Raw genomic sequence first — 16,144 nt, 5'->3', positions numbered from 1 at the left:
TTTTTACCCTGAACCTGAAGATTGATAATCATAACAGAGGGTGCAGAGGCGGGGATAATAGAAGCTGAGTTTCATAAAGAAAATGTCTGGTTTTATGGTTATTTACTATTCATTTTAAAAGAACAGAATATAACATGAGGATGCGCTCAGCGTTTGATCCTGATGAATATGGAATGTAAGGATTTCTGCTCTGAGACCAGCCAAATGCAAAAAGACACCGCTGAGGCTGAATATATTTGAATAAATGTATTGAATACATTTGGATTCAAAACTCTGAATCTTTATATCGCGCTCAATTCGAATGACATTAAATGTTGCTGACTTAGAGTAATCATGCCATGAATTTCAAGAGTCATGGTGTGGCTAGCCCAAGGCATTGTTTTTGTTTTCTCTATCTCTAAGAATTCTATTCTAACACTAGTTTACAACCCCTGGTTGCATGTTTACTGTTGAAGCCTCATGTCATCAAAGGGAATGTCTCTGAATGATTTAGCTGATTGAGCCAATCCATCAAATGATGACACACATATTAAAGGCACAATAGGCCGCATTGTTAGCGTTTTTTAGAATAGAGACTCCATTTCCCATGTGCACTGTCACCCACTGTTGCAAGAATGTGACGTGTTTGTTTTGGAAGCAAATTATGGATATCAGATTGTCTTACTAACACTACTCTTTCTTAGTTCTAGACAAGCAGGACACAAAGCATTGAGGTAAGGTACTTATTAACAGTTAAGTAGAACTATAGTCTGAAATGGAACAAAAGTGAACTTTGTGAACTCAGTTTGTGCCGTAGTTCAGTGTACAGTAGGTAAAGAGACTATATGTCTAATGTTACAGTTAGTAAACTACACCAGCCACATCCTCACCAAGCAGAGCTAACGTAATCTCACTCTTCATTTTATTGATACACTCTCAAGTTTGAACAGACCACTGCAGAATAACTGCTGCATGTAGTTTTAATGCTCATTATCACAAATGGCTTAGCCCGCATTTTAGCCCATGCTCTATCACTGTCCCGTTCAGGTTTCTTCTACTTTTCTGTCCTTTTCTTTCTCACCAGCTCAGCTCCAGTTTTCACCTTTCTTACAAAATAAATCCAAAGAATTGTCTTCTTCAAGAAAGAGTTCAGGCATTGATTCTCAACTCACTTCTGAGAAACAGCACATAGCAAAAACTAGCTTTGGCACTTACAACAGTTTAAATCTTGAATTAAAAACAGGCAAACATACAAAAGTAAAACAATTTCAAAACAACACTTTTCAAAGTCACCAGAAAGACTTGAAGTACATTCTTACATAAATAACACAGATACGTAAATATCATATCTATGTATGATCACTTTAGGGGTGAGGTGTCTTCTGTAATGTTGACCACTTATGAGACTGTCAGAGCAGACAGGAAAGCGCAGGTGTCTGGTGGACACCTCAGCTCAGAGATCGGACATTAAGAGTTAGTGATTCATCCCTTTTTTTTTCAAATTCTGCATGACTGATACACTTTGTTCAGCCGACTGACATCTTTCAGGTTGCAAGCAGTGGCATTTCGGGTTGGCAGATTATCTTGAAAGAAGATAAGAGGAGTCAGACTCAAAAGATGAGTCACAGACTTTGCACAGTTTTGTGTGTGACTGGCCTGTGAGAAAACGGTGACCTTAGATAACTGTGATAGTGGATGATCATTTCTACTCATGTCCTTTCAGCTTAGTTGTAATATCAGGAGGCAGTCTGTGCTTCTGCCTGATGATCAAAAATGTTAATTTCACAAAGATTCACAACATCACAGAAGCCTGTGATCACTTTATTAACATCTACTGAGAGTATTTCTAAATTAGATCTTACTTTCCTATTAAGACCAAACACGTAAAAGCAGCAGCATTCTGGTGTGTGTTGGAGTATTAAGAATTAAGTCTAGGAACAACCTACATAATGACTGTGCTTCTAATCTGGGCTCTAGGCCAGAGTAAGGTGCTGCAGGCCCGAACTCTATGAGCTGTGATGTTTCATTATTATGCCCCTTTAGCTACATTGACAACACAGTAGGCTGCTTTAATTACTCTCCATCAGTAGGGGAGTCAAAGCCACTTCAGAGACACACTCTAATCCCCCCTCCCTTATTTTTCTCTGCAGGGCACTCATTGTCTCTTAAATATCATTTCCCTGAGCTCTATGCACACTATTGGATTAAAATGTGGAAGTTTTGCTGAAGGGGGTGAGGGGGTGGGGAGGGGGATGAGGGGGGTTGGCATTTGGGTATTTGAGCTTAGCCTGAGGACCAGGCTGTCTCTGGTTACAGCATTTTAGTTGCATCTGCTCTGCAGCCCACAGAGGAGACACTGAACTCACGTTGCGGTTCCTCATTTAGCCAAACAGACACAGATTACGGCCTTTTGTGCACAAATCGTTATTACTGTGAAGCTCTTCACATTTTAACCCCAGCACTGTGGCAATGCAGTTTCAATTTTGAGCAACAATGATTGTTTTTTTTCTCCTAGTGGGACCATTATAGATACTACTGCTTTACACCCTGCTATGTACTTACATATATACAATGAAATATAGTTTATTCCTTTCCTTTTTTAAGAAAAAGTTCAACAGGGCAGCATGGTGGCAAAAAAGGTCACAGCATAAAGGTGCTTTAAGAGGAAAAAGCCATTAAACACCAAATTCATGTTGTGACCTTGAGTTGAAATGTAAGATACTTTCACTCCATCGGTTTGCTTCCTTTCACTTCAATTGAAAAAGGGGTGTATAGCACTACATTTTTCAATTTGTTTGTTTGGTGTTCACCTTGTGATAATGCAAAGCAGACTGAGACCATACAGGCCTGTCCTACTAACATTACTAAAAAGTAACAAAGTTGATGCATATGCATGTGTATTGGGTTAAAAGAGGTATGAATGGTGATGACATTCACCAGAACATGTCAGAGGTTTATTGTTAAAAAATCTGTTCAACTCAAAAAATCCTCCTGAATTCAACGTGGTTTATCTTTTTACTTGAATCCGTTTGATATGTCTGTAATGAAAAACTTAAGACTACTATGAGACATCTTTTCAGACAAAAGTCACCAGATGGCAGGGTCACCATTTTAAGTGCAACACCAGCTTTGAGGCGGAACAACTCGTTGCCAGCAAGGAGGTCAAATGCCTCGCTGAATGAGCATATTTGTTAAGCCTCAGACACCGCTTACAAAAATACAGTTTACAAACTTGTGGCTCAGTGCATGAACATGGACAGTACCATGGACGAATTCTCTGATATAAGCCAGTTATTGAACCTTTTTGTGGAGTCCCATGATGTCGCTACACCTTGCACCAGCTCTTCTGCTGATGCTGACGATGATTAATGTTGCCAACTGTTATTGTGCCAGCAAACAATTGTAATAGAAATTGCCTTGAAGCTGTATGACTGCATCTGTTACCTCGAGTACTGTTACCAGTGTAATGAGTAAGCAGCTGTTTGGTCCACTTTTTAGTTTTGTTTCTGTTTTGGTTAATTGTTCTCATTCAAACAAAATATTCCAGGGTTTGTTTGGAAGTGAGCTGAGACTTCTTCCAGGTGATCTTGGCAGGAAACTTTTATTTTTTTCAAAGTTATTCACTGCAAAAACTGAAATCTTATCAAGTGTTTTTGTCTTATTTTCAGTAGAAAATTTCTTTTTAGACTCAGTATGAGCCAAATTCACATGACCAATCCAGAAAAATGTCTTGTTTAAAGTTATTTAAGGACAAAAATGAGGTCTGAATTGCTCGTAACCAGTAAAAAAAATCTGCCAATGGAACAAGAGAAAAGTTACTTGTACTAAGACATTGTTCTAGTCTCAAGGAACTTTTTAAGCAATTTTTTCTTGTTCCATTGGCTGATTGTTTTTTTACTGGTTACAAGCGATTCAAACCTCATTTTTGTACTCTGATAACTTGAAACAAGACATTTTTCTGCATTGATAAGTTGAAAGTGGCTCATATCGAGTATAATCAGACAGTTTTTACTTAAAAAAAGACAAAAACACTTGATTAGATTTCAGTTTTTTGCAGTGTTTTTTGGGCCTTTTATGCCTTTAATCAGATGGAAGAAAGTGGGCAGAGCAGGAAACAGGGCAAGAGCAGGGAGGGACATGCAGGAAGGAGGCCACAGGCTGGATTCGAACCTGGGCCACCTGCACAAGTGCGAACCTCACAGAGCGGGACTGGCAGCTCCACTAGGCCATCTGCACTACAACAGAAAACTTTTGAGAAAATGTTCATTTCAGGGATCATTGGGGGGATAGAAGCGATTTTACTATCAACCTAGCTGGGCATGAAGGGTTAATCACCCCAAATTAATCCAAAACACTAAAACCTGCTGACAGGAAGGTGATTTAGGTGCTTAGTGTCCAGAATAATTCCTCAGTGCCAAGTTAACATCAGTGAAGCTAAGGCCCTGTAAAAAGTAGACGAATCTGTTTTCTCAAGCTTCAAGAGGGGAAAAATGCGTAAAGAAAATTTAATGAAATCAGAGCAGCCTTTAAGAACAACAAAGATTGTTACAGAACTGGAGATAATTGTCTTGTTAAGAAAAGTGTGACTGTAGCAAAGTATCTCCAGCGATAACAAAAGACTCGACACTGCTACAGCTCTGGTGACTGATTCACTGTGCAGCAAGCAGCACTGAAACAAGTACGCACTCATGCCATTGTGATCCATTCTGGAGGAAAAAAGAGACGTTCTCTCAGTGAAATGACTTACTGGGAGTGTCTCTTCACAGAAGACAGGGATTTGAGTGTTGACTAAACCAGTTCAGAGGGGACAGCTGGTATTGTCTCTTTTTACTGCCCATGATAAAGCAGTATTAGAATTCCCACTTCCTGCTCCTGCGTGCATGCCAAGGCTCTTTGTTGGGCTGAATTCAGAGCCTATTCATCTTTGAGTGCACAACAGAACACTGTAATAACACAGTCAGGAGTTTTGACTGATGTCAGTGAGGCGCAGGGCTTCTGTAAGCAGGAACCAGCGTTGCTACACAGTATGCCCCCCTTCACCTTCTCCCCATTGCTGTGCTGACCACCCTGGGGCCCAGTGACCTCTGTGTGGCCCCACTCCAACTCCAACGCTGCTGGCTCTTTTACAGGCTCAGGCCCAACAAAAACAGCCAGGCTTTTTAATACCAAACCCAGGTTAACCCTTTGGCCTTCACTGACCAAAAAGAGACTCAGTATCTTCAAACCATTGGCTCACAGCTGATAATGTGGAATAATATTAGTGGAACTCCTCATCTGAAACTTCTTTTTTCTTTTGGTAGAGTTGATTTCAACCTACTGAAAAGATATTACTGCTGCCCTAATTTCCTTCTAATACACTCTGCTGTGTATTGTACTCTGCTGTGTTTTGTTGCAGAAATATGATGGCATAGCAGTATGGCAGCAGATGTTGCGAGCATCAAACAATACAGAATGGGTTAGGGGCTGTCATTACATGGGAACTAGGTCACCATTCAAGCCTACTCGCTTGCATTGACTGTTTCGAGTGACTATTGATTTTCTGACTAAAGCAATGACTTCATTAATATCACTGTTAGTCTGCCATCTGACACAAATGGCTATCTTGGCTGCTGGGCTAGACGATAATTCAAGTGGATATGAATCAGAGATTGGGCGGATTAAACATACAGCACATTTTGCAGGAAATGTGTATCACACATCGTAAAATTGGACAGGGTTGTAGAGCAGCTCCACTCGACCGCGTTTAAATGAAATCACCAGAGAAAACAAAGTCGATGTTACCTCTGCCTCAGCACGCACCAAACATAAACAGACATTACCCACAAATTCTCCTTTCATCGTTCAATTTAAACTTAATCTGTGAAAGATGAGAGAAAAATCAACAGATCGCTTTTCAGCAGGTTTTTCAAAACAAAAACAACAATGAAAGAAGGATTATTTTCACTTTAATCCGGGGGCACCAGCTTAGCTAAAACAAAAGCATGAGCATGGGAACGCATGGAGGAATGAGAAGGCTCGCTCAAACCCAGCTCTCCAGCAAACCACAAAAGCAGAACAATGAGTGTGTTATTGTGAGTGTGTGTGCAAGTGAAGGGAGAAAGGGAAACAGGATTTGAGATCTATATTAAAACTGCAAATAGCTTTTAAAGATTAGTGACGGGCAGAAGGAGGTGACAGCAATGGGATATGTGAAAAGTGGATTGCCCCTCCCTGCTGCGACTATTTTGATAGCGGGAGCTTTGACAAGCATCGACTTGATTGTGAGAGGGAAACGTGCGCTGAAAAGCCCTTGACAAGTTTCTTTGACGCATGTACGGATCTTTTAGTGACTGAAAGGAACACAAATCAGGATTACGTGTTACACAGCCACATTCAAACAGCTGGCATTAGGAGTGCTCAAGTGTCTGGCAAGATACTGTTCTTCAAGGATGTGCCTCTCTCCCTCTCTATGTGTGTGCTGTAATTACTCAGATCTCAGGTTTTTGGAAACTGTTTCATATAAAAGCCTGCAACGATGACCAGAATACTGATGTCTTTAAAATCCTGAATATTACACTGACCAGTAACTGAGAAAAAAAAATCCTCTAAAGTCAACTTTGTGGAACTGTTTTTTGGTCTTTTCCATTCAGTTAATGAAAAGATCCAAATATTTTTCTCAGCACATACATCTGTGTTGTGTGTGCAGGAGAGTATGTGCTGTGCTACACGCTTTTTTTAAATGGATCACCGTGGTCATCACAGGTTGTGGCGTTGCTCTGTTTTCAGAGAAGTGTCTCACTCTGCAGCATTTGTCAGGATTAGACAGGAGTAATCCCCAACCAAACTCTGGAGGATGTAATTTGGAGATATACGCTGGAACCAAAAACTGTGTCGGCTTACTCCCACAAACCCCATCTTTCACCCCATCTGATGCATCCAGCTGCTTTTCCCCAGCCCAAAGTCATGTTCAATATTTTGAAATGGTAGCAAATGTTAAAAACAGGCAAAAAAAGGAAGAGAGGAAGTAGACCTGCCAAGTGCCCTTCAACTCACTTTCTTCTCTTGCTCCACTTTTGGGGCGCTCACAATGTCAGGCCCCATCACTGATATCCACTCTAATATCCCCCAACACTCAGCTGTCGCATCACCACCCGCCATTAAGTCATCGCTTGTGCCCGACACAGGGCTGATCTGTGTGCTCTGGCCCGATCCCAGACCCTGTGCCTTTATCACACCCCAACCTCTCCTGTGACAGACAGGACTGATCTCCCCCGCAGCAACCCTCCACCCTGCCAGTAAAAGGACAGCAGTGGAAAAAGCCCCCCAGGGCCCACTGAGGATGGACTCATGAATCAAACATGCGCCCGAAGCTTCCTTCTTATCACCGAGGTCAGCCCGGGCATTAATACGCCATGGCTCCAGGGAGCTACCTACTGTGACCTCCCCCTGTTTCCCCTCAACAGAAGGGCACAGTCCTCAGGAGCCGGTCCAGCGAGAAAGGGCCTCCCTCCACCACAGTCACTTCACATTACATCCACAAACTAAAGGAGGGGGCAGCAGAGGAAGATAGAGATGAGAGGGAACCAAAAGAGGTGCAGAAATGAAGCATGAAAGATCAAATAGACAAAGAAGAAGAAAAAAACAATATATTCCCCTGTGCAATGCTAGGCAGAGAGTAACACGTAGGTAAAATTGACTGTGTATACAGACCCTTTCAAACACCACCAATCTTCATTGGCCAGACGGGGTGTGATATATGTGACTGTCTGCCAGCGTAAATTAGGCAGTCCAGCCCGCTGTGTGGTAAAGCATGACGGGGCCGGACAGTGCACTAACTCAGGCCGCCTGGTGCCACGCTCACCAGCTTCTCCCTGCTTTGCCGTGCCATAAATCACCGGCCGGGGGAAATGAATCGCTGTCCGTCCGAGCTGGATGCACCAGCTGGCACCGCCATCACCTGACCAGCAGGAGCCCATGCCGACACTAGAGCAGCTGAAATCAAGAAAAATGAGGCATGGAGGCAGACGGAGCCATACCCCTGCACTCTCTCATTAGTCTCCTCTGGGCTTCCTCCACACTGAGCTCGTCTGAAGTGAAAGGGCACACAAAATATATTTCAGAGTGTCACCTGAGGGGAGGGGGGAGAAAAGGGGGAAGGAATGATCACCCCTGGTCTCCTCACAGATCTGTGTAGAGCTGAACTGGCAGACAGCACTAGAGCTGAGGGAGACGGCAGGAGGGAGAGCAGCTCGAGGGAACAGTGCGGGGGGAAAGCTTTGTGCTCGTTCTTATTTAATGGAGTTATTTTACTGAAAGTAATGACTCAACCCTATCGGGACTTCCACTCTGCATTCAGATGTAGTTATCGGAAAAACATGTTGATGAATAGATTTTCACTTTTCAATATTGCTGAGTTGCTGGTTGAGAGCCCACTTATATGCTGACCGCTGCGATTATGAGGAGCTATGTGGGCGTCAGAACTGAGGCACTCATCAGGAAAATGGGTTGAAATTACATCAATAGAGTCACATAGAGAGTTGGAGAGCTCTAAAATAATATACACTTGATCCCCTACTATGGACATAAGGCTACTGTTTACCACTGATGTCCTGGATTATGGATTCAAAACACTTCTGGCTTCAGGCTCTACATCACGTTAGAGAAAGCAGCAACTTTTCAGAGGGAGGGCAATCAAAGTCAGAGATGGTAACATTTACATTATGGAAATAAGGCAGTGTAGATGAACAGATGCAAGCTAGATTGACATTAAATTTGAGGCCTGTGGTACAACACTGGGCTGCTGTGAATGATTGGCAAGGCCAATTTCCTGTGAACCCCCACAGCAGTTTTAGCCTAATTTCATTGGTCCTGTGGAGCAGCAAGTCTATCACTGTCTCAGATACAGAGGATTAGCTCCTCTTTCCTGCTCAGATGAATTTGCCTGTCATGGTGTGCTGATAAATGGCAGGAAGGGGCTGAGGAAATGTGCTGTGGGCTCATTGGAAGTGGCAAGGTGAAGGCTGGCCTGGCAGCCTGCCCCGGACCCGAACCTCACTGTAGTCGTGACCCCCCCACAGATGTCCAGGTGTACGCTCATGTGTCGGCAGCCAGCTCATCATTCTGCTGGTCAGTCCGTAATAGACCACAGCATCAGTCTGACATCTGTTTTGACAAGGAATCAGATTCTATCAATGTGTCTCAAGGTCCCAGGATACAGCAGGCAGTGTCCACTGCTCCTCCTCCCCCATCCATGTGAAAAGGCTAAGTGTAAAGGTCAGGTGTAGTTTCAGCACCTGCTTTCAGCTAAAAAAACAATAACATTTTTTTCCACACAGCATGATGATCAATAAAAACAGGCTTGGATCCATTCAATCTTTATAAAACAGAAGAACTGGCATGTGTGTTATCATGTGTAATTTAATCAAGCACAGTTTTATGGAGTGGTATCTGTTATTCTTTATCCTAAAAAGTAATTGGCTACTACCTGACAACATCTGCCTTGTGGAACAGTGGCCAAAATTTCATTGCCTCTGTAGTAGGCAGATAGCCCAAAGCTTTACTTTCTGTTTTATTGTTGTTAGCCAAATAAGAAGAGTGTAATGCTAATGTTTGTTTCATATCCACTTCCTCCAGAAAAGTCTGCAAAAAATACACCATCATTTCTTGATTCATTTCATGCGTTTATCTGTTTCTGGGAAGTCTTGGTTTTACTGTAAATAATAAATTACACACAGGCTTTCTGGCTAACTTCAGTGGAACAATTCCAGTAAAGGAATCTCCTTTGTTGATGTTGTATTTTTTGTCAGCCATCATGGTGTATGTTTGAAAAAAGTAAAAATGCAAGTCTGTGAGGTCTGACTCCAAAATGAAGAAAACTATGACACAGGCAGTGGTGTGAACAGAGGGAGGGCAAGAGGGCAGTCGACCCCTCATGACCCAGTTTTTGAAAATATGCAGGCTAAAGTGCCTTACTTGGAACCAAAATGTGTGCTAAAATTCACTCTTGGGAGCCAAAATGCATGCTAAAGTGCCTGCTTGTGAGCCAAAACTAATGTTGTAGTGCCCTATTGGCTGGTAAAACACGCTAAACTGCCCCTTTGGCTGATTAAAACATGATAAAGTTCCCTCTTGGGTGCTAAAAAGTGCTGAAGTGTCCTTGAAAAAATGTGCAAAACTTTGTGCTCTCTTTAGTGAGCATTTTTTGCCCTTCCTTTCAAAAAGTCTGTGCACACCACTGAATATAGGTATCTTACACCAAATGGCTTTAACAGCTAAGTGTCAGGAGCTGTGCACTTGTTTATCCATGAGCTCAGATATTTGCTCCATAACAGTTTGTTAGCTGCACTTGCACACAGGTATCTGTAAATCTATCAAAACATATTTGGTTGATTGAATTGGATGACAAAACAGTGGATCCCATTCTGCCTGCCTCTGCTCCTCATACAGGCCATTTTCTATCATGCACTAAAGCAGAGGCCTACATTTGGAAACCAAAATACTTTCCTTTTGTAAAATCTAGGGCATAGATAGATTTGTCTTTTTTGTCAGAACAGACCAATCATGCTTGTACGAGCTTTTCTAAACAGAAACAACCGCTTTTCCTTACCTTTTCTTTGCAGCTACTGGCATCACCACCTTCCACCCCAAGCCCGACCCTTATCTTCCCCATAGCTCCTCCATCTCAACTGTAATCATGTCGCCATGCAAATGCTAAGCACTGAGAGCTTTATGTTGGCCTCTTTGGGACTTCAGCCCCAGCTGCCTCAGCCCTCAAGTTGACCACCCAGGGGAGGGAGAAGAGGAGGAAGTCATTACTGCTATCACAGTGAGGCACAATCCCTACACTGCCAGACAGCCCCTCCAACCCATAAAGTCCTTGACGACTTCACTAAAACATCCAATTTCAGTCGGACCCCATTTATAATGACGAATAGAAATCAATCACTCCAACCTCTGCACACTCCTCCTGAATCAGTCTGCTTATTTGGCTGCCAAAAATGGCACAGAGAAAAAAAGGAGTCTTTCTCCCCCCCTAACGCTGGTATCCTATCCACATCTCCGGGATATTCATAATTCATCATCTTCGATTCCTGACATCTGCCACTGATTGTGCCGACGGGGTTGGCTGGAATTAGCCACTCCTGGGAGCGGTGTTAATGTGCTGGTGGGCCAGCACATGCACTCTGGCTGGGGAGGGGTGGAGGGTTGGGTGGAGGATTGAGGCCGGAGCGGCAGGAGCCTTTCACACTCCTAATGTGTAATTAGGAGCCATTTTGGAGCGCTGCCTTCCTCCACTGAAATTAGCTGCCTTTTATTAATCAGGCAGACCAGTTCAATGGCACGATGGGTCTCCCTATAATCTAACACAAAATGTTGCTCTTAATTACAGAGGGGGAGAGACAGCACAGAGAGGGGCTCCGGTTCATGCATGATCCCCCAATGTTCCATTTCTGAAATGCAAAAAGCAGGCAAATTCAACATCTATTGAGTATAACAGTCCACACGCTGCGCTAAAAATAATAGCTCATATTTTGTCAATCATTCTTCCCACCTGAGCATTACAGCCTCCATTTGCAGTGCTTTACATATATATATCATACCATAGCATGCAGAGAGGAAAACTCTCACAGCTACAGTCCATGAATACATTTGCATTAGCAGAATGTCAGCTCCACTTGAATGAGAGATCATACATATTATGTGATTACAAGCACTGGTCCTCCTTTGGAGAGTTAAGTGCTGTGACCCTGACTGTGCTCATCAGAGCTGATGCCCTCATGACTACAGATGAGGACTAAATACTTCAGTGTTCATCCACAGTGGCTCAGATTTTTTTTCTTTCCTTTTCGTGCCACACATCTAATGGAAAAAAATACATGTACATGAGAGGCAGAGCAGGCAGCGAAAAGTAATCACTGGAATTCTGATGTAACAAACGACTGGTAAGGACAGGATGCTTTGATATGTGTGTAGCAAGTGTTGAATCTTCCTCTGCTTAAAACACACGTTGGAGTGATATGAATGCATTACTGAAAGTGGCTACATTTTACTGTAAATACTCAGCAATGGAATTACCTGAGAAGGACACTGAATGGCATTTAATGTGGACCATTTAAAAGTCTAACATTTGAATAAAAACAGCTAAAATAAATAAAAGTCATGTAGTATATACCATTAATTCTTGCACCTAAATACCCTCTTTTAACAATGTAAAAAAATGCTGCATATATATATATATATATTTCTTACTACTGATTCTCTGTAACTCAAAAAAAATTCTTAGTATGCACTTGACCAGCAAATTTGATAACTATTTGACCTCTAGATATTAGTGAGGGGGATCCACCCCATCTCGAAGGTAACTTTGGATTGCATCTCTACAAAAATGAATCAAGTCCATAAAACCTTTTACTATTTCTTATCAACTTTTGTACAAACCATAGGTTGACGCAACTGAAGTGTTTCTGCGACCAGCTTCAGTTGTGTTTTACAAAACCAAAACCCTGTGAAGCATACTACAGAACAGATTGAACTCAACAGTTATACATTCAAAAGTACGTGAGCTGTGGATACTGTATACTTCATATATGTAGTATGTAGTAGGCTGTTAAAAAAGGCAAAAAAAAAGCAAATAGTCTTTTACTGGTTACACCCATAGACTGTATACAGAGTAGACAGCGTGGCTCCGCCATTTACCATTGTACGGTTTTGAAGCCAAAATTCCTCCGTCACAGTTGAGCCATTGTAGCAGTTTTGCAGCCAGAGTCTGCGCAGTAGAGACTGTGAGGGATTCTGGGAGAATCTAAAATAATATATTTTTTTTCTTTCAAGAGTCTAATCGCTTCCTGACTCTACCTCCCGACGTATTTGCAGTCACTGAAAAAAAATACACAAGAACGGCAGCTGTCAATCATCGTTAACGTGATGTAAAACCTCGTTTTTAACCTCTTATAGCAACTGAAAACTTTTCCGAAAAAAGAGGACTTGAATAAAAGGCAGCCAAATAATAACTTCAAATCACCACAACAATTGGATGCGAGAAACATTTCTACAAGGTATACTAATTTTTTTAAGTTTGACCACAGCCCATGTGGATTGACTGGAGAGCGGCATTTTTTGACTTATACTGCAGCCAGCCACCAGGGGGAGCAGTTTTCCTGCCGACCTCACTTCGAGCTAAGCAAGATGAAGTCCATTTTTTTAGTCTCTGGTTACACCTGAATTCATCATGTGTTTGAGGGAGTCACAGCAGGCATTTGCTTTTAAGCTGTTACTTTTATGAATCTTGTTTGTCGCCTATATTTGAGATTTTTAGTTCCTTTTTTTTCTTTTATCCATTGCTGTATACTGCCATTGCTATCTTGGGTACACTGAAAACATTCAAAGCTTAAATAGCCTGCCCTTGAGCTTAAATAAGATACTCTTATTGTAATCAATACGCTTTCTTGCTTTAAAAATGAAGTGATCAGTCATTGTTGTAAACTGCTGCCTTTAGCTCATCTAACATGCATACTCACAGGATCACAGTGTTTTATAGGTACACAATAACCAGTACACACAACCGTAGCGAATGTCCACACTGACTGACATCCTTCTTTAGTCCTTCTCTCCTTGAGTGCTCTGCGTCCAAACGTGGTTTGTTTCCTTCATTTTGTTTCTACTTAAAGAATCACAGTCACAGTCTTGCTGGCTAATCACAGACTTGATTTATTTTTCAACTCCTTAAAATTGCTTCCTCCACAGTATTATCCTCCCGTAAGTGAATGCAATCATGCAAAATGGCCACTTTCAGATTTCTAGTGTTTAAAAAAGCCAAATGCATATTTATGACTATCATAGCGCCAGCTATCACTGTAATCCTACAGGGAAATGCATGAAATAAACATGACAAAATCTTCAAAATGGCTACTTGACTTAAGTTTCTTTGAACACTGAGCACCCTACTTGCTGATAAACAAACAATCATCACACAGAGAGGACACATCAGATACAATGATGAAGACCCCCTCTTCTCCTGTAATGGCACTGCGGCAGGACAATCACAACACTGATGTCATCTCTCACTGAAAGGCCAAATCTGCTTTAGCACTCGACATTTAGCAGTCTGTATGGGAAGACAGCCTGCCACTCAAGCCTTATTGATGAAGTCCAGAACAGAAAAAAGTCTGAACCGGGGTCAGTGAGTGAAGGTCTAGGCCAATCTCTACTCTGTTTGAAAGTGTGTCCAGTGAACCAGCAGCTGTCACAAAGTGCTCACACAAGCATGGACAGCAGTTCTGAGAAATGGGGAAATGTCAACACAATTTATGGATTTGCATGGACTGAAGGCTACACTGTGACTGAACTACACAACAACCTCTAAACTTATGCAAATACAAACAGGGAGCAAGACTCATTTCACTTTGAAGAAGACTTGTTTTCCATAGAAAAATGACCACACCAGTAACTAACAACCATTTGTGTGGCATAAAAGCCCTTTTCCATTTGATGACGACAAATGTCTCTATACTATTATTATTATTATTATTATTATTATTATCAAATCAATGCCCAGATAGATGTGACAGTTACTGTACAAACTTTTAACAATGTCATTTTGTACAATGCTAATGCACGACCCCAATTCCACATTAGTTAGGATGCTATTTAAAATGTTCATAAAAACAGAATTTGATGGCTAGTAGATAATTTAAAGCCTATTTTTAATTGACAATTGCACAAAACCAAAGTGATCGACCAATAAATAAAAAAAAAAAAATGAGCTTGTTTAAGTTCCATGCAAGGAACACAGTTCAAAACAATTGAAACAGGGACGACTTAACACTGAAAAAGTTTTGTAATGCTTGAAAAACGCCTGAAGAAACATCTAATGAATTACACTGATTTGGGGGGCAAGTGTCCAGAATTCTACACTCATTGTTTTATAGTTTTTGAGTACACCAGCAGAGAAATAAAAGCATTTTTCTATACTGTCAGAGTAAATGCGTTGCACTCAAAACAGTAAAAGTATACAGAAGTTTGTGATTTGAGACACAGCCAGTGTTTTGCTAGGAAGGAGAAGCAGTCGCCCCCTCTGTTAATGACTGGGAGAAAAAAATGTTAAGCAAATTCAGAATAATTTTACCTACATTTTGTACCTTCTTAACTCTAACAGAACTTGGGTTGTACATCACAACAGTTAATTTCTAGAATATCACATTTAGCATAAATGAACAGACTCAAACAAAATCAACTCCAGTGGAGTAAATGTTCAGATTGTAAAAAAAAAAAAAAAAAAAAAAAAATGTATATATATATATATATATATATATATATATATATATATATATATATATATATAAAGCAGCACCACTTGATCACCAGTGATCAGAGATATTCACAAGTCTTTTTTTTTTTTTTTTTTTTTTTTTTTTCCCAAGTCCAAGTAAAGTCCCAAATCTTTGTGGGGTGATACTTGATCAAGTCTTAAGTTCTAAGACAAGTCTCAAGTCTCTAAAAATAAGTCTATGAGCGTTGGTCATCTGCTGCTACCCAGTCTACTAAGAATACTGCACATGGTGGTGGCAGTGGAACATAGATGACTTATATTAGCCTACACATTCGTCATGTCAACGCACACCAGTGTAAACAAGTGTGGCAAGCAAACTTTCACCCATCTTTTCAAATATTCAGTTATAAAGCAAGTAGAAAGCCAAGTTGTAGCCATGGCTATGCTAACTGTCAATATGCGCTAATGTGACTGACCAGGTGAGTTTTCAGGTACCTGCTAAAATTTGATGTGGTGGATCCAACATTCTCCGATTCGGATACTGCAGACTTTGCCCTCAGCACGCCTTTCGTTGGTGCCGTCCCGTTTGAAGTTTTTATAACCAAATGTAGTGACAAATTGTTCAGCAGCAGCTGCAGGCGTGCCGCCAGACGCTGTGTCCTTATCCGATGTACTTGTGACACTTCGTGATGACGCAAGGCACACCCCCAATGCGTAAAGTGGTTACCATGGTTACCGTGAAAAAGTAAGGAATCACATTAAGCTCGACAGACTTTCTTTAATCGTAAAATTCCAAAAAAGAAACAATGATTGTTCACAAGTCCCAAAACAGAAGCCAGAGTCGGGTAAGTGTTTTGAGCACGAGTTCAAGTCAAGTCTAAAGTCTCTGTGTGCGAGACTTAAGTGCGACTCGAGCTA

The 16,144-nt window shown here is 41.4% G+C and overlaps 1 protein-coding gene across 1 annotated transcript in view; it reads right to left on the bottom strand.

Annotated features, from left to right (window-relative positions):
* The window catches only part of fam222aa (family with sequence similarity 222 member Aa), a 99,136-nt gene extending 83,263 nt beyond the window's left edge, over positions 1–15,873 (bottom strand). Inside the window, exon 1 of the mRNA XM_074670249.1 lies at positions 15,722–15,873. The gene's annotated coding sequence lies outside the window, so the exon portion shown is untranslated. The remainder of the gene's footprint in view (positions 1–15,721) is intronic.
* Between the last annotated feature and the right edge of the window lie 271 nt (positions 15,874–16,144).

This window comes from Halichoeres trimaculatus, unplaced genomic scaffold, assembly GCF_033239565.1.
Source record: "Halichoeres trimaculatus isolate MK-OKI-2021-1 unplaced genomic scaffold, fHalTri1.1 fHalTri1_scaffold_5, whole genome shotgun sequence".
Taxonomy (NCBI): Eukaryota; Metazoa; Chordata; class Actinopteri; order Labriformes; family Labridae; genus Halichoeres; species Halichoeres trimaculatus.
The sequence above is the reverse complement of the archived record's forward strand: the minus strand, read 5'-3'. Positions and strand labels throughout refer to the sequence as shown.